At 34.1% G+C, this 22,939-nt stretch overlaps 1 pseudogene; it reads left to right on the plus strand.

The window, feature by feature from the left end:
* The first annotated feature begins 21,705 nt into the window (after positions 1-21,705).
* Positions 21,706-22,810, plus strand: LOC104233635 (uncharacterized; annotated as a pseudogene).
* Positions 22,811-22,939: the final 129 nt, after the last annotated feature.

Consider the following 22,939-nt stretch of genomic DNA (forward strand, 5'->3'; position numbering starts at 1 on the left):
GTGGTTCAAGTTTAGAGGAAAATGTCAAGACTGAAGACTGCAAAGATTGAAAGGGAAGTAAACTATTTGACATTACTTCTAGTGTTTATATTTTTACCTGTTTAGTTTCTAATTTTGACGAGTCATTCTCATTAGTTTACGCCAAGAGATCTATGTTGAAACTAGAGTTAGATCCTTTTGAGGATTGGCATGATATTTGTTTAGGACCTAGAAATTCTATCATGAGGAAGAGAGATTGTGTAATTATCTCTTTAATGCATTAGCTTCATCTAGTATATATCATATGTATAATGCATCTAAGAGAGATTTTAATCCTATGTATCTGGGTTGGCATAAAATTTTATGGGGATGATGATGTCCATATACTTTCTAGGGGAGTATTTATAGTTCGTAGGTGCAATTGGGTCAAGTGGATGCAAGAACACTATCTTATATTGCTTTTATCAAATAAGTGTTGTTTGTCATGTTAGTTCTACATCTTATTGTAGTTCTTCTGTGTTGTAGACCAAGATTTGAGGACAAATTTTTTTTTTAAGAGGGGGAGAATGATATGATCCTGGATAGTTCGGGAAAAACGGAGAATATTGAGAAAGACCCCAAATTATCTAGTGGACCGTTGACCCGTTCCAAGTCCAAGAACGTCCAAGGGATGCACGCTAAGGAGCTGCATGTTCTTCAACAATTGACTAGAAGATGTTTGGAGAGTTACTTAGAGGATTTATACAAAGAATACCATGTTTGGAGTCTTGAGAATTGAAGAATCAAGACCCCGAGTCAAACCATGTGACACAGTTTCACCAACCGTCTGCTACGGTTCAAGCGGCCTCTGAAGAGCTGAAGAAAATAAGCTTCTGGAATTCGTCAAGGTTCAGCTATGTGTTACGGTTGGGGCTGAGGATTGGCTTGGCGAGATTTTTTGGGAAATTAACTTTGAAACTTTTCCTATTTTACCCATTGATTATTTATAACAACCTAGGGTTATTTCATTAGAATTTTGTATATTTTACATAAGAAAACTCTTGAGAGAGATTTGGAACCTTCTGGTCGAGTTCGACTTTGGATTACTTGTTTTCAAGACTTGGTTTTTTTAGAGTAATTTTCTTCTCTTTTCTTTATATCTAGGGTTCTAATTTGTCGTTTTTGAGAAGCGATCAGATAGTTTTTTGATTATTTCTTGAGACGTTCACTTAGGGTTCTAGATATTTCTTCTAAATTTTATTATTCAGACTACTTTTGATTATCTTAATAAAACCTATCATTAGTTTTGCTTTAATTATTGTTATTTTTATATTCCGTTGTTTTGTTTATCTCGGATCGTATCACAGTGTGTCACTTGTGTTTGCCTGTTCGTGAGGTTATTCTCTCGATATTTTGTACTCTCTTTTATATAGTGGATTGCTCGTCTCCACCGTGGACGTATGTCAGTTGACCGAACCACGTTAAATGCTTGTGTCTCTTTTGATATATTCTCTTTTGTTTTTTGATTTATCGCCGTTCAAGGTTTGTTTTACTAGCTTTCGCATGACATTTGATAATTTTGGTCCTAACAAGATTCAATATCCAACTCTAAATAGGTTCTCGATTTTTCTTAAAAATACTCAATCTCCAAATAAGTAATTGTGACTCAAATATTAGTTCAACAAACTAAATTAATTTGCATGGTAAATATTAGATTTTAAAGGTAATCCACCATTATTGAACAAGTTTAAATAAGTGGGTTTAAATTTTGAATATCATTTTGTGAGAAATGTTGAGTGAGTGTTGTTTAGACTTATTAGAAATAGTCTAAAGAGGTTGTTTACAAAATTAAAGTCATTTAATGAAAATTTGAACTGGTTTTGGACAAGAATTGTAACTGAAAATCATTAAAAAAAAGTTCGCTTACAGATGCTTATACACTTTAATACAAAATAGGTACATAATATATATAAGTGTATACAAAGTGTATAATCCAGTATATAAGATATTTATACACCTGTATACACTATTCTACAATATTATACACCATTATATAAAAACTTACTTCGTCTTCTTCGTAGCGTCTCTTATGAAATTTAAGTCAAATCTTCTCCAAATCACTTAAAATTTAAGTTTTGGACTCCTCTTATTATTTTCAATCAATTGCAACAACATCCAATCAATAACTAACAAACTCGAAACAATCAATTTTCAAAATTAAAGCTTTGAACGACCTTCAATGGTGGACTTCTAATTTTTTCCTGTCTCTTAAAGACCTATCAGACTTTCCTTGCCGATTGAAGAAAGCCTTATATGGCTTCAAACAAGCGAAAAGGCTCTTTCTATCTTATTAGTCAAGCGTGCTAGCTGCAATAAAAAAACCTAGGGTAGTCAAAATAAATGCAGGATTCTCTCGTCTTTTATTTTCCTTTTTTCTGAGAGAGATGTCGTCCTTCTAGTTCCTGATGAAATGAGTCTGCCATCTATTTCATAGTAGATTTTTCTATCAACCACAATAAATCAACCAAGTTAAAGCTTTAAAGTTGACACTACTATCAAATTATTTACCGCGAAGTATGAAAGTGGGTTTGGGGCAGAGAAGCACCAATGCAGCGAAGTAGAAGAAAAGAAGAAATCCTACTAAAAATATCTTGTGGTCGGTCTTCCCAACTACTCCCTCCATTTCAGTTTATGTGAACTTATTTGGAAACAATTGGAACCCTTTCTAAATTTAGAAACAATTTGGATTAAACTTCTAATTCTACCAGTGAGAAGCTTTTATAACCATACGAATACTTTGAGCCACATTTTAACTTGTTTATGACCACAAATTTTAAAAGTCTTTATTTTTTCTTAAACTTCGTGCTCAGTCAAACATGTTCACATAAATTAGAACAGAGGGAGTATTTAAGGCTTGCAAAGTAATATTCTCTGTTCAATTAGAGGGCTAATTTGTTTGACCAAGCGGTCTTTTTATTCTTTACTTGGCCAATTCAAGTTGATCAAGGCTCTTTCGATCTCGGATTGATTCCCTGACCATTAACAAGTTTATATGTTCTACTGCAACATAATGTTTATGTAAACAATAACCCCAAGCTCTGGCAACTAGCATTATATATTTTTCCTTTGGACACCAGATTAAAACTGAAGAAAAAGAAAGAGAGCCAGAGGTGATACTAAAATCGAAGATGAAAGAACTAGCGCCGAAAAAAAAGGGGGAAGTAGAAGGAAAAGAGAAAAAATGTTAAAAACTAGGGGTGCGTTTGGTATGAAGTAAAATATTTTCGAGAGAATATTTTTTAATTTCTCATGTTTGGATGACTTAAATGTTTTGAAAAATATTTTTCTCATAAATTTATTCCCTATCAAGAGAGGGGAAAATATTTTTCAAAATTCTTTTTCAACCTTACTCACTATCCTACCCCACCCCCACCCCACCTCCACTCCCACCCTACCCCCACCTCACCTAAATATAAATATTATTAAGAGTACTTTCTTTTCATGTTGTAGATAAAATATTTTCTTTTCATTTAAAAAAGATGATTTTTTTTTTCATGATGTAAAAAAAAATTATTTCTTTCATTTCAACCAAAAGATTACTTTCTTTTCGTGACGTAGAAAAGTATTTTCTTTCATTTCAACAAAATCTATTTTCTTTTCATGCTGTAGAAAAAGTCTCCCTACCTCTCCAGGTAGGGGTAAGGTGCGTACACACTACCCTCCCCAAACTTCACTTGTAGGATTATACAGGGTATGTTGTTGTTGTTGTCGTAGAAAAAGTATTTTCTTTCATTTCTACAAAATGAGTATATCATGATGTAGAAAAATTATTTTTCTAAAGAAATATTTTCTACTCTCTAACCAAACACTAGAAAATATTTTTCGAAAAAAGCTTTTCACTCACCAACCAAACAATAGAAAATAAGTAATAGAACTAACTATATCTACTCTCCAACCAAACACTAAAAAAATTTCTTTCACGAATCAAATCAGTGAAAGTTGACTGCAATCACGGGCGGACCCACATGGTGCTAACCCGCTTTATCAAAATATAATATTGTATATATGTATAAATTATGACTAAAGCAACATAAATTATGTATAAAAATTATACTTGAACCCACTTGACAAAATTTTTGTTCTTGCAAAAGTGGTCAAACAGGTTCATAATATTAGTTAGGTCTTGTGATCGAATCCTTTCATCTTTTTGCCTACTTTATTTATTTATTTATTGTATAAATTGCAACAACAGTCACAAAAGAAAGAAAAAAAACCGTAATAATAGCACCATAGCGGGATATAACTGTATTTGCAATCAAAGTAAATTATTTTCCTTGTATGGATTTTGCAGTTTTCTTTATTTTACTTTATAGTTTATTTTCTTTATATAAATTCAATAAAAATCATATTGAAGTTTATTTTACTCCAGAAGGTAATTTTAGTTCTCCCTTTCATAAAGTAAGACTTGCACAATTACAAGTATATTTGTTTGGAATTATTTGTTATTTGTTGGTTTAATTTAATTTTTATGCTGGAATTTTTTTGTTTGTGGGTGTATATAAGCTCTCTTTCTTTGATTACTGGTATTAATTTAGTTTAATTTGTAACTTTTTTCTTATTATCTTCTTTTGTAAATAATAACTTGTTACCTAATAAATGCTAAAAAAAATTTATAATAAGACAAATTTCTTTGAGTTAATAAATTCTAAAATTGGTCAAAACAATGTTTGGTTAACGTTTAATAAATTAGCGAAAGTTTAGATTTTTTAAATTAAAATAAGCAAAAATTTGTTTAAAATATAGAGCAACGACTTTAAAAGGACTTTATTATAAAATCACATTGTGAGCAATAAAGAGAAAAAAAGTTACTCCTCGTACCTTATGCCGCTTATATTAGTTATGGACTTCTACGATTAAACTTGTTTGCACAAAATTCTGGGTCAGCCACTGACGGCAGTATTTTGAACGATAAGAAAAAGGACAAAATGAAATAATTATTTGGTATAATAATATATCCTTTCACATTTAAAACGAAGAATCAAACTTCCAATAGACAATTGTTATCCAAAATTATGGTTGTCTTTTAGGACAAGGGTGACGACTGATGAAGAACTTTTGTTCTTAAATTTTAATACTGTTTTGATTCACTCATCGAATTTTAGGCCGAAATGATGGCTTTTTGTTGACTTCGACTACATAAATTCGATAAACCGCTAGCGAACTAAAGGGCGATGTGCACAAATAGCCACTAATAGCACCTATTTTTATTTTAAAGCCAGTGTTTTAAATGTCTTTAGTCTTTAGCCACTGGTTTAGTAAACTTATACTTGACTGGACGAAAATACCCTTCTGCTATAACTTATACCGACGCTTTTATTAATCAGCAGCAGCAACAACAACAACGCTACCTACTTCACTGTGATAGTCGAAATTGTAGAAGATTCTCTTCCGATTTCAAACTGTATAATTCAACCTTCTCGTCCAAAAATCGACATAGATTTATAGTAAGTTATACTTTTGTGTGTTTCTATTGATTTTTATTTCGACATAGTTATACTTTTTCCGATTTCTATTGATTTTTATATAGTAAGTAGCATTTTGATAGTTTTAGAATTTCTGGATTGATAAGGTTAAGGGCATCGCGTCCTATGATAATTCTATAAAAATTAAGTATATAATATTAAGGACATAGTGTCCTCATTTTGCAAATTGAATTGAAAAAGTTAAGGACACAATATCCTTAACGTTGTTGTTGTTCTTCTGTATATTAAGGACATACTGTCATAGTTTTGCAAACTATTTTGAAAAAGTTAAGGACACTTGGTCCTGAAGTTTGAGTTTCAAGTTGAAAAGTTCAGGACACTTGGTCCTGAACTTACAGTTATAAGTTAAAAAGTTAAGGACAGGTAGTCCTTAACTTCAAGTTTCAAGTTCAATAGTTAAGGCACTTCGTCATGAACTTTGACTTGCATGTTTAATAGTTAAGGACACTTGGTCCTTAACTTAGAGTTCCAAGTTAAAAAGTTAAGGACAGGGAGTCCTTAACTTCAAGTTTCAAGTTCAAAAGTTAAGGACACTTGGTCCTTAACTTTGGATTTCAAGTTCAAAAGTTAAGGACATGAGTCCTTAGTTTGACTTGCAGGTTCAAAAGGTAAGGACATGAGTCCTTAAGTTTGAATTATAGGTTCAAAAGTTAAGGACATGCAGTCCTTAACTTTAAATTCCAACTTCAAAAGTTAAGGACACTTGGTCCTTAACTTGGTCTTGAACTTACAGTACCTATTCTTAATTATACAAGGATTGCTCTATAAAATATGCCCTGAGTTTCCCATTCTCTTAACTTGCAGGATGGAAACAATATGCATTATAGTTGCTTTTAATGGTAGATGGACTGAAGACTATAAGTATTTTGATCATCCAACAAAGCTTGTTCTAGTACATGAGGCAATTCGGTTTCAAGATTTCATTAAACAGATCTTTGAAGTTATTGAATTGGATAGAGACAAGTTTGAAGCAGTGATATGATTTGATATCAATCTTGGAACAAGCAAGGGAATGCTTGTATCCAAAGATTTGGATCTTCACACATGTATAGAGTTACTAAAAACTCATTCACTCTTCAAGGGTTGTCGTTTCATTGTTGATATTTCGGAAAGAGTTTTTGGATCAACAAGCAACTTTGAACATGTCAACAGAGAAACTCAACAAGACAATCAAAATAAATGCCAACAGATACTGAAAATAGATATGGTTGAACCTTAACCAATAACGAAGAGGTGCTTCAAACACATGTCAACAGAGAAACTCAACATGATAATCAAAACAAATGCCAATAGATAATGGAAATAGATATGATTGAAGCTCAACCATTTGATTCTATTCAAGTAGAAGACAAAGTATTATAGAGATTGACAACGAACAAGGTTTGGGTATTCAAGTCTTAGAGAGTGCATCGGTAATCGAAGAAGTTGCTGAAAAAACCTCTACTCAACTAACTAGACGAAGATCAAATTTGAAACAAAAAGAATCTTACGATATTAAGAGAAAATGTTTTGTTAGATGAAATAAAAGTGGGATCAGTATTTGACAAAAAGAAGAGTATATTTAACTATTTTTCGAATATAGCAATTAAAGGACATTTTGAATTCAAGGTTTTTAGATCAAGCTCAACAAGATATTCGTTGAAATATAATGATGATAGGTGTGGATGGTGTATGCGTGCTTTCAGAATTAATGATTCAACACTGTTCAAGATAGTACATATTGAAAAAAACATGACTGCTCTGTTAATACTATGAAAGTTGATCAAAGGCATGCAACTTCAAAGTTAGTTAGTGGTTACATTATCAACAATATTCGAGACCCAAGGTTTGAAGTTACACCAGCTTTTGTCATGGCAGAGATGCAAAAATTACATGGACTAGACATTGGGTATCACAAGGCATGACGTGCTATTCAACTTGCTTCCGTTTTAATAAGAGGAACTCCTGAAGAGAATTATAAATTATTATCTTCATACTTGTATATGATGAGAAGTAAAAACCCGGGAACATATACTAACATAAAGATAGACGATAACAACAGGTAAACAATAAAAAAAAAGTTTATTAGTCCGCTTTATAAAATTTAGGACATGCTGTCTTTAACCAGTTAACTTTTGAGCTTGTAACCAGAAGTTTAGGACTGGTTGTCCTTAACTTTTGAACTTGTAATTCAAAGTTAAGGACTGCATGTCCTTAACTTTTGAACTTTGAATTCAAAGTTAAGGACTAGATGTCCTTAACTTTATAACTTGTAACTCTAAGTTAAAGACTGACTGTCCTTAACTTTTGACCTTGTAAGTCTAACTGCAGGACTACATGTTCACAAAAAACATAGTTGAGTCAATGAATTCTGTCCTATTAGAATCAAGGGAGCTGCCTATATTAAGAATGATGGATTTCATTCAAGTGAAGCTACAATGTTGATTTTATGAAAGAAGAAATGAAGCAGAAGGAACTTTTTATGATGTTTCTTGTTGGGTAGAGAAGGAATTGAAGAAAAAGATAGATTTAGAATTTACTTTGAATGTAACTATTATGTTCTATGTTTAGCTTATGATTTTAATATAATTTAACATAATGTACTAACTTATAATTTTTCAACATTGAAGGTCTTCCCTGTTGATTCATGGCATTCTAGAGTTGAAGAAGAAGGAATAACTTTCTTGGCGGACCTAAACAAAAGAACATGTGATTGTTTTGAGTTTCAATTTGATGAATTACCATGCATACATGCAATTGCAACTATCAAAGAGAAACATCAATAAGTCCAACTTTTGCTCGCACTGGTACTTGAAGGAATCTTGGCTGAAAACATATGAAAGACAAATACATCCTGTAGGACATACTGATTCTTGGATTGTACCAGAGAGTGTTAAGTCGCAAATTGTTAAACCTCCAGATTTCAAAGTGCCACCAGGCAGAAGGCAGAAGATAAGGCATATTCCAGCTACTGAGTCATCAAAAAAAACATTCAAATGTGGTCGTTGCAGAAGAATTGGTCATAATAGAACAACTTGTATATATTCTCCAGTAGTCCATCCATTTTCAAGAAAGCATAGAGAATAGTAGATATATCCACTTATGTTTATCGACTCTTTTAAGTTTTTGCTATAAATTGGATTCATTTAGATTATTCATATTTGAGCAGATGTCTGAATTTTCAAAATTTCTTTCTGCTTACGTTCTTTTTGTTTCTTTTGAGTTCAAAGTTTAAAAGTTAAGGATAAGAGTTCTTAAGTTTGACTTGCTTGTTCAAAAGTTAAGGACAGACAACCCGTAACTTTGAGTTTCAAGTTCAAAAGTTAAGGACATGCGGTCCTTAACTTTGAGTTACAGGTTCAAAAGTTAATGACAGACAGTCCTTAGCTTTGAGTTCAAAATTCAAAAGTTAAGGATTGTTTGTCCTTAACTTTGACTTGCAGGTTCAAAAGTTAAGGACATGCAGTCCTTAAGTTTGACTTGAAGGTTCAAAAGTTACTGACAGGCAGTCCTTAAGTTTGAATTACAAGTTCAAAAGTTAAGGACAGACAGTCCTTAAGTTTGACTTTTAGGTTCAAAAGTTAAGGACAGTCTGTCCTTATCTTTGTGTTTCAATTTCAAAAGTTAAGGACATGCAGTCCTTAACTTTAAGTTCAAAGTTCAAAAGTTAAGGACTATCTGTCCTTAACTTTGAGTTTCAAGTTCAAAAGTTAAGGACAAGAGTCCTTAACTTTGACTTGTAGGTTCAAAAGTTACTGACAGGCAGTCCTTAAGTTTGAATTACAAGTTCAAAAGTTAAGGACATGCAGTCCTTAACTTTGAGTTCAAAGTTTAAAAGTTAAGGACTGTCTGTCCTTAAGTTTGAGTTGCAGGTTCAAAAGTTAAGGATATAAGTCCTTAACTTTGAGTTTCAAGTTCAAAAGTTAAGGACATACAGTCCTTAAGTTTGAATTACACGTTCAAAAGTTAAGGACATGCAGTCCTTAACTTTGAGTTCAAAGTTCAAAAGTTAAGGACACTTGGTCCTTAACTTTGAATTTGTAGTTCAATTACACTTAGTCATGAACTAATACTAACAAGCTCAATGGACAAATCAACACTTGAGAGAAACAAAGAAATTAATAACATGATGCCTTCATATTATTTCTGAAATTGTAATTTTGCATAGCTGTGACAAAAAATTATGCTATGCAATCAAAATATAAGTGCCTTTTGAGGAATTTACAGAACATTTCAGAATTCATATGGATTCTTTACATCAATTTTATACAAAAAGATCAACCACAACTAACTTTCTTTACAACTAAACTACAACTCCTTCGGACAACAAGTTTCATTTACACTCTCATAGTCATCGCCAATATTTTCTGGTGGTGTATCATAATTAGAATTTTTCCACTCACCATGTGCCCAAAGATTTACAACAAGTTCTTTTCTAAAGTCTTTTATGTCTTCAGGTTGGAATTTCTCCACATCATTTCCAGTCATCAACAACTCCACATACTTGATCAAGAATGCACCACAACCAGTCCTAAGAAAAATGTAAGATATGGAGTGAATTAAACAATAAATCTAAAGTACATATAAATTATATAACAAATAACAACACGTACGATCCAGTTTGGTGTGGTGATCTTTGCCACTGAATATCAAATTTGTTGAAGGCATTTCCAAAAGACTTGTGATGTTTGTCAAACTGTGAGAACTTTAGCAAATGGGGGATCATGCGTGCATACGTTTCCATGTGATTCATTCCTGCCTCATATGGCTCACTGTATATGGAATCGTACACATCAATGTTTTTTTGATTCAAGTCCAATACCCCCAAAAGAAAGTGTGTCACAGCATTATCATCTTCTGAAGGAAGCCGACATGGAAAAAAGATTTTGTCAACCTCTGTCCAAGCAATTCCATATCTACGACTGTTCCCTCATACATATGGTGTCAGAAACAACTGATTATCACCACACCAAAACTCATAAGTAGCATCTTCACTGAAATACTTATACACAAGCATCATATAGTTATCAAAAAGAATATTTGTAGTTGTGCAACGAAAAGGATGGTCGCGAGGGTGGTAGCTTCCTTCTTTCTCAGATAATATAGGACAATGTCAATATGCTTCATAAAAAGGCAAAAAATAAAACAAATCCATCAATCATAAATGATAAATTAAGAATAAAGAAAATAAATGCCTTGCGAATTATCAAACCTTATCATCAAGTACAAAGCTACTATCTGAAAGCTCAAGGAAGAACATTTTGCTACTGATTTTTTGATGATATAATTTGTATGGATTCTTTCTCACATCATTATCATCAGCATATATATCAGTTTGTCCCCTGAAAATTTTGAAAATATCAAAGTTAGAAGTTAGTCCTGAACTTAGCCTTTCAAGTTGAAAAGTTATGGACAGGAAGTCCTTAAGTTTGAATTACAGGTTCAAAAGCTAAGGACACTTGGTCCAGAAGTTTGAGTTTCAAATTCAAAAGTTAAGGACACATGGTCATCAACTTAGACTTACAAGTTCAAAAGTTCAGGACACTTTGTCCTTAACTTAGACTAACAAGTATAAAATTTAAGGACAGACAGTCCTTAACTTATAGTTCAAACTTCAAAAGTTAAGGACAAGAGTCCTTAAGTTTGACTTGCAGTTTCAAAAGTTAAGGACAGACAGTCCTTAACTTTGAGTTCAAAATTCAAAAGTTAAGGACACATGGTCCTGAACTTTGACTTACAAGTTCAAAAGTTGAGGACACATGGTCCTGAACTTTGACTTACAAGTTCAAAAGTTTAGGACACTTGGTCCTGAACTTTGAATTCCAAGTTCAAATGTTAAGGACACTTGCTCCTTAACTTTGATTTTCAAATTCAAAAGTTAACGACACTTGGTCCTAAACTTAGACTTACAATTGCAGAAGTTAAGGACACTTAACTTTAGCAATTTCAATATCAATACACTTAATCCTAAAATTTAAAATTACAAGTTAAGGACACGAATTTAAGCAATTAACAAATAATGAAATACATTAAGGGACTTACTGTTTTTTGCAACCTTTCCTTTTCTCCTTGCCCAACCATACAATGGATTTCTTCAATAATTTTGCATCATCTTTGGCATAATAAAAAATACATCTCCGGGTATATGTTGATTTTATCCAGCCTAAACTCTTGGGAGTTTTTACATTGTGTGCCATCGATGTTCATGTTTTTCTTTCCTGATCAAAATGAGATTTCAACTGCCAACTAAGCTTCTTGTTCCTTTTACCTCGACCAAGCTCTTCTTCAACATTTCCTTCAACCTCCATAGACAAACCCCCATCAATGCTCATTTGTGTATTTGGATGAGTAGGAGTAAGAATAGAAAATGACGGATCATCAAAACCAATACTATCTCTCTTTCTTTTCCTCGTATATTGGTTAAGAGCTTCATCATTGTTTTCCTCTGCAGACAGCACTATATATATATATATATATATTAGTTTGCTGCAAGTCGTCAAATGAAGAGATAAAAACTAAGAACATTTTTTAGGACACAATCAATACCTATCTTGTTCACACTGTCTTCTTGTGTTTTTTCAACAGACAATTGAGCTAACATATTGGTTGTATCATTTTCTTTATCTTCCAACTGCACATTTTCTTTATGTTGCAACTGTTCTCCATGTTCTTCAGTTGCAAATTCACAAGATTCTACAAAACATTTACAAGAGCTAACACAATTAGTACTTGTTACTAATCTTTGATTAAAACAAACATGTATAAAATTAAAAAGAACACTGTCTAACCGTTTGCAGTTGTCAAGATCATTCCAGTTAAATCATCATCTTCACTAGCATTTTCTTGGCTTCCAATATTGTCGGGGTGTAGAGAGATCACATGTTCTATCTATGCATTTGGAAACAATCTCACTTCTGCTTGTTCCTTCGATATTTTCTACGTCTTGAGATTGTACTCCACTTTTCTCTTGATACTCCACTCCAGCTTCTTCCCTTGCAGCTTCAAAAGATTTTGTAACATTTGTAATTAATACCCATTCTAATAATTCACTAAAACTAACATTCAATATATCATGAAAATTTCATCTAACCTTGATTGGCACAATTTTGAACTCCAAAATTCTCTTTATATGAGAGAGGTGTAGACAGACCATATGTTCCTTCTAAGCATTTGCATACAATCTCACCGACACTTTTTCCCAATGGACTTTCTAAATCCTCCTGAGATTGCAATCCACATTTACAAATTTTTTCTGTTACTCTTGTCTCTTTTGGATTTTCTTGAACTTCCACTCCATCAATAGATTCTATAAATATTTGTAATCACAACTAAGTTTATATGTATTACGTTGTTGAATATAAATTTCAATGAAAAAAAAATCAAAATCTATATCTAACCTTTCCCAATATCAGTGACGTTATCAGTTTCATCATCTAGATGTGCATCACTAAAATCTCTTTCACACTGAACTTCTGCATGCACATCCATATCATCACGTTCATCACCACCTGTATCTTTGTTAATTGTAACAGTAGGCTCTGTACCATGACAATGATCATCAACTCCATCTTTAGTAATTGGAACACTATATTCTCTCTCTATGTTCCTTTCATCAGGTTTCACATAAATCTTCAACAAAGTATCAAGCTTTGATCCTAGACTTTTCTTTAAATCCCGAGAAAGAAACTAAGTTAGAAACTTAAGGACAGGTAGTCCTAAACTTTGAATTCCAAGTTAAAAAGTTAAGGACACTTGGTCCTGGACTTCAAGTTTCAAGTTCAAAAGTTCAGGACATATGGTCATGAACTTAGACTTACATGTTTAAAAGTTAAGGACACTTGGTCCTAAACTTCAAGTTTTAAGTTCAAAAGTTAAGGACAGACAGTCCTACACTTATAGTTTTAAGTTCAAAAGTTAAGGACAGACAGTCCTTAACTTATAGTAACAAGATCAAAATTTAAGGACAATAGGCCATTAACTTCAAGTATCAAGTTCAAAAGTTACGGACAAGGAGTCCTTAACTTTGAATTCCAAGTTCAAAAGATAAGGACAATGGTCCTGAACTTCAAGTTTCAAATTCAAAAGTTCAGGACTTAGACTTACAAGTTCAAAAGAAGTTAAGGACATGCAGTCCTTAACTTTGAGTTACAAGTTCAAAAGTTAAGGACACAAGGTCCTGAACTTAGACTAACTGAAATTAATGATATTACCTTGATTTCATTCTCAACCTTTTTTTTCTGATACATCTATTTTCTGATTTATTCTAGTAACTTCAGCATGCAGGTCCTTTTTAAAACTCTCTGATAATCTCTGAATCAAAAAACATAAAAACAAAAAAGTCTCTTAAGCAAAAAATAATCAAATAAAAGACTAATGCTATTCAAAGGCAGAAAACCTACTTTAACAATTTCCTTAAGCGTGACTTCATCAAATTGTATGGAAGAAGGCATTGAGCTTTGATCTTGAGAAATTGACTCTTCCACACTAATAGGCTCTGTATCTTCTTCAATAGGAATAAATGGTGACACCTCTATCAACTTATACAACTATTATATAACAAAAAAAATATAAGTTTTCAGAACTAAAACAAATAAACAAAAAAAATAGCTAGTAATTAGATTAACTTACATTTTCATAATGAAAGAATTTTTTACACAGAGAATCATACTGTGGAGATTTCATTTTCAAATAACATAACATCCGAGGAAAACCACATTCTTAGAAGTTCACAAATTATTTTTCCTGGAAAATAGGCAATACTTCCATAATCCAAACACAAAAAGCAAAAGGAAAGCCAAGTATAATGTAGTTATCCTTGTCTTTATCTTTGTCTTTGTTTTTCTCTTTCTCTTTCTCATTCTCATTCTCATTCTCATTGGGCTTCAAACAACTCTTCAATGATTTTAATAATGTTTCATAAGAAAAAGAGCCCCAGTTGAAAGAAAAGCAGAGTTCATCATCGTCTACAATTTTCATTATCTGCTCGGACACATTCCTATTCTTCTGCTTCCCCATCAAAACAGATTCAACAAAATAAATTGTTGCCAACTTCACAGCATTATTATCGCTGCCTACAAATGATGCAGCTGCACCATGTGGCTGACTAGTAATAAAATTAAACAAATCACCCAACTCAACTCTATCGTTTCCGGGGAAATAGACTTTTGAAAGCCTATTCTTTTTTTCATGCAAACCTTTGATGTCCAATGAAGAATAACACTTCAAACCAGTAATTATATGAAATGCGTCACATGTAAACTTAATTTCACGGTAAAAAACCTTTAATGTCATCAAATCAGGGTCATTATTTACAATTTCTGAAAGCAATACACAGTGAATAAGTTTATCACAGAACTTCACACTTTGTAATCGGAAAAAATTTCCGAAAATACCATTCCTCAACCTCTTCCACTGCCTGTTTGACAAAAAAGTTTTGATTGTTTCCTTATACTGTAAATCTTCTTTCCAATAGATCATAAAATTACGCCAAACATCAAACTCGAACACACGATCTCCTTCCATTATCACACTACAAAGAAGGAAAAAGAACATAAAGATTAGGACTTATAGTTACAACTTGAAAAGTTCGAGACACTTAGTCCTTAACTTCAAGTTTCAAGTAAAAAAGTTAAGGACATGCAGTTCTTAACTTAAAGTTTCAAGTTGAAAAGTTAAGGACAATAGGTCCTGAACTTCAAATTTCAAGTTCAAAAGTTAAGGACAGGCAGTCCTTAACTTATAGTTTCATGTTGAAAAGTTAAGGACACTTGGTCCTGAACTTCAAGTTTCAAGTTCAAAAGTAAAGGACAATTGGTCCTTAACTTTGAATTCCAAGTTCAAAAGTTAAGGACACTTAGTCCTGAACTTTGACTTACAAGTTCAAAAGTTAAGGACACTTGGCCCTTAACTTAGAGTTACAAGTTAAAAAAGTAAGAACAGGCAGTCCTTAACTTATAGTTTCAAGTTGAAAAGTTAAGGACACTTGGTCCTGAACTTCAACTTTCAAGTTAAAAAGTTAAGGACACTCAGTCCTTAACTTTGAGTTCCAAGTTCAAAAGTTAATGTCTCTTGGTCCTTAACTTTTATGAACACAGTTAACTAAAAATTCATAAACACAGTTAGCCTATGAATTCGTACGACTATTTTTATGAAATGTCCTTAAATAATCAAATATATTGATTGAACCACAAATACATTTCAATACAAATTTTTTTTGAATAACAGCCTCACAAAAATACGCTACTTATTCGACACTGAATCAACTTATAATCATTATTTTTGAAATTTCACACATACTTGATACAACATTGATCGCGATTACACATATATAAAAACAAAAATGCACAAAAGCAAAAAAAATAATTATCAGTTCGATTGTTCGTAGCAGAGAAGATGACAGAGAAGATGAAGAAGGAGAAAGATTAAGTCCAGCTGGTTTGCATGCGAGGACGATACAAATGAGGAGCACACGAAACTTGCCCTGAAATTTTCCCTTTTCTGAATGAATAAAACAAGGGTTTAGGAATATAAGAATTGAAGAAAGGGTAAAACTGTCTTTTTGCTATTAATAGTGGCTATTTTTGCTGAGCATTATAATTAGTGGATAAAAAATAAAGATCACCTTACTTAGTGACTACCCCACGCCATTTTTACCGAACTAAACTACCATTCATAATCACAAATTTCTGACCAAGCAAACAGAATGTGGTTTAAACAAAACCAAAATTATTTGCCTCACCCATTGAACATAAATGTGAAGGAATTTAACAGCTATACACAGACAATATTAATTATTTTTACCCTATCAAATCTCTAAGAAAACAACAATAGATAGTCGTTTCTAAAAAGTCAAATTGATTTTCCAAAAATAAATAAATATACTCCCTCCGTTTTATATTAATAATCGTGGTTACTAAAAATAGTTGTCCCAAATTATTTGTCACTTTAGAAGTTCGAGACAAAATTAATTATCTTTTCCTTTTTTACCCTTAATAATAATTATTCTTGAAAACTACAAATAACTAACTTTGTTCAAATACCAATGAAGAAAGATTAAATATTAAGACATAAATAAGGGTAAAATAATCAAAACTCATCCTAATTAATTTTTTTATGAGGTGTGTACAAAATAATCGTGACAGATAATATGAGACATAGAGAATATTATCTGCTAATTATACAAGTTAAATATTCCAATGTGAAAATATCTTGAACTTTAAGCTTGCTGGAAGTTATTACCGTCACTTAGCTAACTCCGCAATGCCGCGCAGAAAGCTGTTACTCATTCCAATCTTTGCTTGTTCCCATAATTCTTTTGTCTATTTACGAAATGAAACTCTTGGCAAGAACACGTGAGTAGATTCGAAAGCTACGTGTCGCAGGATGCTCAATTCTTGGTAACAAATGTAGCGTCCATATGTTTTGCTACCAGAAAACATACAGGGACATGGCGTAAGTTCAAGGAATTTATGTTGGACTCATAAAAATGGTTCTAATCCACCATTAAGTTGTCATTTTGTAGTTGATTGCTTCTACTTATAATTCGAAATTCTAGTAAGTAGTACCCATGCTTTGGCGAAGAAAATAGAAGGAGATCTAGAGATTATATCCATACTAATACCACAACAACAACAACAAACTCAATATATTTTTACATATGGGATCTAGGAAGATTAGTACGTACGCAGACCTTACCCCTACCTACTGAAGGTAGAAAAGCTGTTTCCAATAGACCCTCGGCTTAGAAAGAGTGAGAAGAGGAAGAAGACGAGGGAAAATAATAATAATAAAATGAAAAAAAATAGGGAAAAAAAAATAAAGAGGCAGGGGGGGGGGAGTTAGTAGGGTATACGATAGCAGAGCCAAACTAAATCATAAGACGAAGTAACGATCTACCTAAGCATATACCGGAACCTGAGTGTTGCTAAAGAAACTGGTAGGAAAAAGAGAAACTTACAACTACCTACTACCCTTCTATCGTAATCTTCGACCTTCATAACTTCCTATCAAGGGTCATGTCCTCAGTAAGTTGAAGTCGTGCCATATCATGTCTTATCACCTCTCCCCAATACTTCCTTAGCCTACCTCGACACCTTCTCAAACCCGTCATGGTCAGCCTCACACACCCCCTGACAGGAGCATCAATGCTTCTTCTCTTTACATGCACGAACCATCTTAGCCTCGACTCCCACATCTTGTTCTCCATGGAGGACACTTCCACTTTGTCCCGAATAGTTTCATTCCTAATCTTATCTCTCCTGTTATACCCGCTCATCCATCTCAACATCCTCATTTCTGCTACTTTCATCTTCTACATATGTGAGTTCTTAATTGTCCAACACTCCGCCCCATAAAGCATAGTTGGTCGAACCACCACTTTGTAGAATTTACCTTTAAGTCTTGGCGGCACATTCTTATTACATAAGACGCCGGACGTAAGCCTCTATTTCATCAAACCCGCTCCAATATGATGTGCGGAATCATCGTCAATCTCCCCATTACCCTGGATAGTAGACCCGAGATACTTGAAACTACCTTTCTTGGGGATAACTTGAGTATCAAGTTTCACATCCACGTGTGACTCATGAGCCCCCTCACTGAATTTGCACTCTAAGTATTATGTCTTAGTCATGCTCAACTTAAAACCTCTAGATTCCAAGGTCTGCCTCCAAATCTCTAACCTTGCGTTGACCCCACTTCGCATCTCGTCGATCAACACTATATCATCGGCAAATATGTCACGACCCGGATTTTCCACCCTTGGGAGTCGTGATGGCGCCTACTCATAGAAGCTAGGCAAGCCACGAAATGCGGAAAATTCAACCTCTTTCATTTTAGCCTTTTTAACCAATTAAATTAGTAGGTAATCACCATTAAAATAATGACGAAAGATGAAAATTAAGCGGAAGACTTAGATAAATATTATACCAAAATTGATACGAATAAAAATCCAACATATATCTCTACCCAGAAACTGGTGTCACAACATTCACGGACTGTCTAGGAATGCTACATACAAGTGCCTGAAAAAGGAAATATAGTCTGTCTCGGATACTAAAGAAAACAAAACATCTAAATGGATAGAAGAGACGCCGGGCCTACGGATGCCTGCAGGGCTACCTCGGTGTCTCGGTGGACTGAAGGCTGGCTCCCCTACCGCTGCTGACCAAGCGCTGCTCCTGTATCTGCACATAAGTGCAGAGTGTAGCATCAGCACAACCGACCCCATGTGCTGGTAAGTGTCTGGCCTAACCCCGGCGAGGTAGTGACGAGGCTAGGACCATACTCCAAATAAACCTGTGCAGTTATGTATATATATACAGCGGAAAGATAGACAAAAAACAAACAATTAAAACTGGGGAGGGGAAATATGCTTCGGGGAATAACAGATAAGGCAGAATCTCAATAAAATTATAAGGAAACCAAAATTTAACTTCTAACAAGGATAAGGAAAATAAAGGTAAATTTTACTTTCAGTTTACATCTTGTTGCAGACGTGCAACCCGATTCCATTTCTCATATCTTGTGGTAGGCATACCACACGCTCCTATTTCATCATATCTTGTGGTAGGCGTATCACCCGCTCCCATTTCATCATATCTTGTGGTAGGCGTACCACCCGCTCCCATGTACAAGTCAATAATAATCACAAGGAATCCCGACAAGGGAATAATAATATCAACAAACAATATCTCGACAGGGGAGAAAATGCTATAACCAAACTCGTTACAACATCTACCTACCTCAGCTATACCTAAGTTTGTTACAACACATAACACAAAGAATCATCAACCTAACCATCCGTAATATCAATTAAGAACACAATGCAAGGGAACCACAACTCAACAATAGCCCGGCAAGGGGCAACATAATGATCTCTTCTCTTTCTCACTTTTACTTCACAATTCACTTCACAACTCAAACCAATATTCTAGAGTTTCAATTATCACTTATACTTTCACAATTCGTTATACAACTGGAGCCAACACTCCTCAATGTTCACAGGTCACAATTCTTTCCACAACTTTACACAACAAATAGAAATCTTCATCAAGGCATGAAAAATACAACGAAGTCATGAAAATCACAATATAAGACCCACCGTCATGCTTGACACCAACGTATAGATACTCGTCACCATGCCTATACGTCGTACTCAACAAGAAGCAATTAGCAAATGGGACACAACTCCTATTCGCTCAAGCTAAGGTTAGACCAAACACTTACCTCCATGCCTCGAACACAAATCAAGTTTCAATTATAGCTTTACCCCTTGATTCCTCCACCAATTTGCTCGTATCTAGCCACAAGTTACTTAATTACACCAATAAACTCTAAATGAATCAATTTGAATACATGAAAATGAGTTTTCCAAAGTTTTACCCAAAAAGTCAAAATCACCCCCGGGACCAGGTGATCAAAACCCGAGGTTCGAACCAAAACCTAATTACCCATTCCCCCACGATCTCAAATGTGTAATTTGTTTTGAAATCGGACCTCAAATCGAGGTCTAAATCCCCAATTTTTGAAAAACCTATGTTCTACCCAAAACACCCAATTCCCCCCATGAAAATCATTTATTTGAAGTTGAAATCATGTTAAAAGATGTTAATGATTGAAGAAAACTAGTTAAAAGCCACTTACAACTGATTTGGAGAAGAAAAGTTGTTTGAAAAATCGCCTCTTATGTTTATGGGGTTTTGAAAAATGAAAATAACTGGAAATCCCGTCTATTTATACCTCTCTCAGACCCCCTGTGCGGACCACACAAAATGGACTGCGGCCGCACAACCCTTCCTGAGGATACTGTAGTCCAGTACCCTGTGCGGACCGCACAAAGTCGACTGCGGCCGCACAACAGCGCCCCTGTGTGGACCGCACAAAGTCGATTGCGGCCGCACAGCCCTACACCGCGCACCGCACAAGGCCGACCGCAGACCACATTGGCGGGTTCAGAGGCCTGCAACTTCTGGTTTTAAGCCTAAAACATCCCGGAACCTACCAGAAACTCACTCGAGCCCTCGAAACTCCAAACCAAGTGCACACAAAACCTCAAAAATATCATACGGACTTATTTGTGTAATCAAATCATTAAGATAACATCATGAACATCAAATTAAATCTCGAGATCAATGAAATATTCTTAAAACTTCTTTAAACATAAATTTTGCGATTTAAGTCCGAATCACGTCATATGACATTCGTTTTTCACCAAATTCCACAAAAATATCTTAAATCATATGTAAGACCTGTACCGGACGTCAAAACCAAAATACGGACCCGATACCACCATGTTCTAAGCAAATTTCATATTTCAAATTTCTATAAACAATTTCGAAAAACAATTTTCTTTAAAAAAATCCGTTTCTCGGGCTTGGGACCTCGGAATCCGATTCCGGACATACGCCCAAGTCCTATATTTTTCCATAGATCCTCCATGACCGTCAAATCACGGGTCCGGGTCCGTTTACCCAAAATGTTGACCGAAGTCAAATTTATTCATTATAGTCAAAACTTATCATGTTTCACAAATTTTCACATTTAATCTTTCCGGCTACACGCCCGGGCTGCGCACGCAAATTGAGGTGGTGCTAAGGGAGGTTTTTAAGGCCTCAGAACGTAGAATTTCATTGCAACACAAGTGATAAACTTTTGGGTCATCAAAAAATAGCATGCACCAAGGCACTTCACCTTGCATGTGCCACGTCAGCACGTCAATCGTCAAGGCAAATAAAAATGGGCTAAGAACCGATCCCTGGTGCAGCCCCATCACAACTAGAAAGTGCTCTGAGTCCCTATCACAGTCCTCACCCAAGTCTTAGCACCATCGTACATATCCTTAATCACCCTAGTGTACGCTACTGGAATGCCGCTAACCTCCAGACACCTTCACAAAACTTCCCTCGACACTTTATCGTACGTTTTTTCAAGGTCGATAAACACCATGTGTAAGTCCTTTTTCCTTTTCGGATACTGTTCCACTAATCTCCTCACCAGGTGAATAGCTTCTGTAGTCGAGCGTCCTGGAATGAATCCAAACTGGTTTTCGAAAATAGACACGCTCCTCCTCATCTTGACCTCCACCACCATCTCCCAAATCTTCATAGTGTGTCTCAACAACTTTATACCTCTATAATTGCTGCAATTTTAGATATCACCCTTGTTCCTGTACAACGGAACCATCGTACTCCACCTCCATTCCTCGGGTATCCTTTTTGTCTTAAAAATGACATTAAACAACTTAGTGAGCCACTCCAAGTCTGCTCGACCCGTGTTCTTCCAAAATTTCACTGAAATTTCGTCTGGCCCCGTCGCTCTGCCCCTCCAAAATGGAGTAAAGTTTCTCCAACCATTATTTCTTTTTTTTACTCCAAAAAAAATATTTCATTTTATATTCTTCTCTCTCTTTAATATTATATTGTTATCTTTTATTTAAATTTTATTTTCTTATTTCTATAAAAGAAATTCTATCTTTTTTTTTTACATATTCATCACATATAATTTTTATTCTTTTCTTATATAATTATTTAATATAAAATTATTTTATACCATAAATTTTACAATAATGCAAAGGAAGATTTTTGGGAGAGCCGCACCAACAAATCATTGCAAAGATGAATGCAAATGATTGAGAAGGCAGTAAGAAAATTAAATGGATGTGTACGTCAAGTAGAAAATTTGTGTCATAGTGGTGCTTCTGATCAAGATATTGTGAATATTTATTTTGTAGTTACATATACTTTATTTGTATATATTTACTTATTGTTTTCCTTAATTGTTTTTTAATATTGCAGCTTACACAAGCAAAAGCTTTACTTATGCAAGATTCAAACTTCAAAAAAGGTTTTAAATTTGATCATGTGTGGGATATAATGAAGAATTTTGAGAAGTCTAACGATAACTATCTTGAAAGAAAAAAACCTAGAAAACCCTAAGGCTATGCTAATATATCATCGGAGTCTGAGACTCCTACCCCTGATTCATCTTATCTATCATCTCCTAACTTATCATCATTTTTACTAAATTTAATTGAGGATGTTGCAAGGTGATTCTACTCATCACAACGGCCTAGTGGGGTGAAGAAAGCAAAAATAAAGAGAAAAATCGATGAAGGTTATATAAAGTTAGTCCAATCAGAAAATAATTGGATTGTGAGGCGATGAAATGCAACTGAGACAAAAAAAGAAGTTTTGACTGTTCAAAAAGAAAAACTAAGACTAAGAGAATTGAAAGAAGAAAATAAAATTTTAGTCATCGATGTGGATTCTATAGTCGATCTGACTCGTCGTGAAGTTTGTGACGAGAATCACTACAAGAGATTTGATTTTTAACGATCACTTCTTAACGAGGGGACATAAATTAGGTCGTTATAAGTGTACTTATAGCAACCAATTTTTTTCTCCGGTCATTGAAATTTAATATTAGCTCAATATCAACACAGGGATAGTATTCCCGTCGTT

The sequence above is a fragment of the Nicotiana sylvestris genome, chromosome 12, assembly GCF_000393655.2.
Source record: "Nicotiana sylvestris chromosome 12, ASM39365v2, whole genome shotgun sequence".
Classification (NCBI taxonomy): Eukaryota; Viridiplantae; Streptophyta; class Magnoliopsida; order Solanales; family Solanaceae; genus Nicotiana; species Nicotiana sylvestris.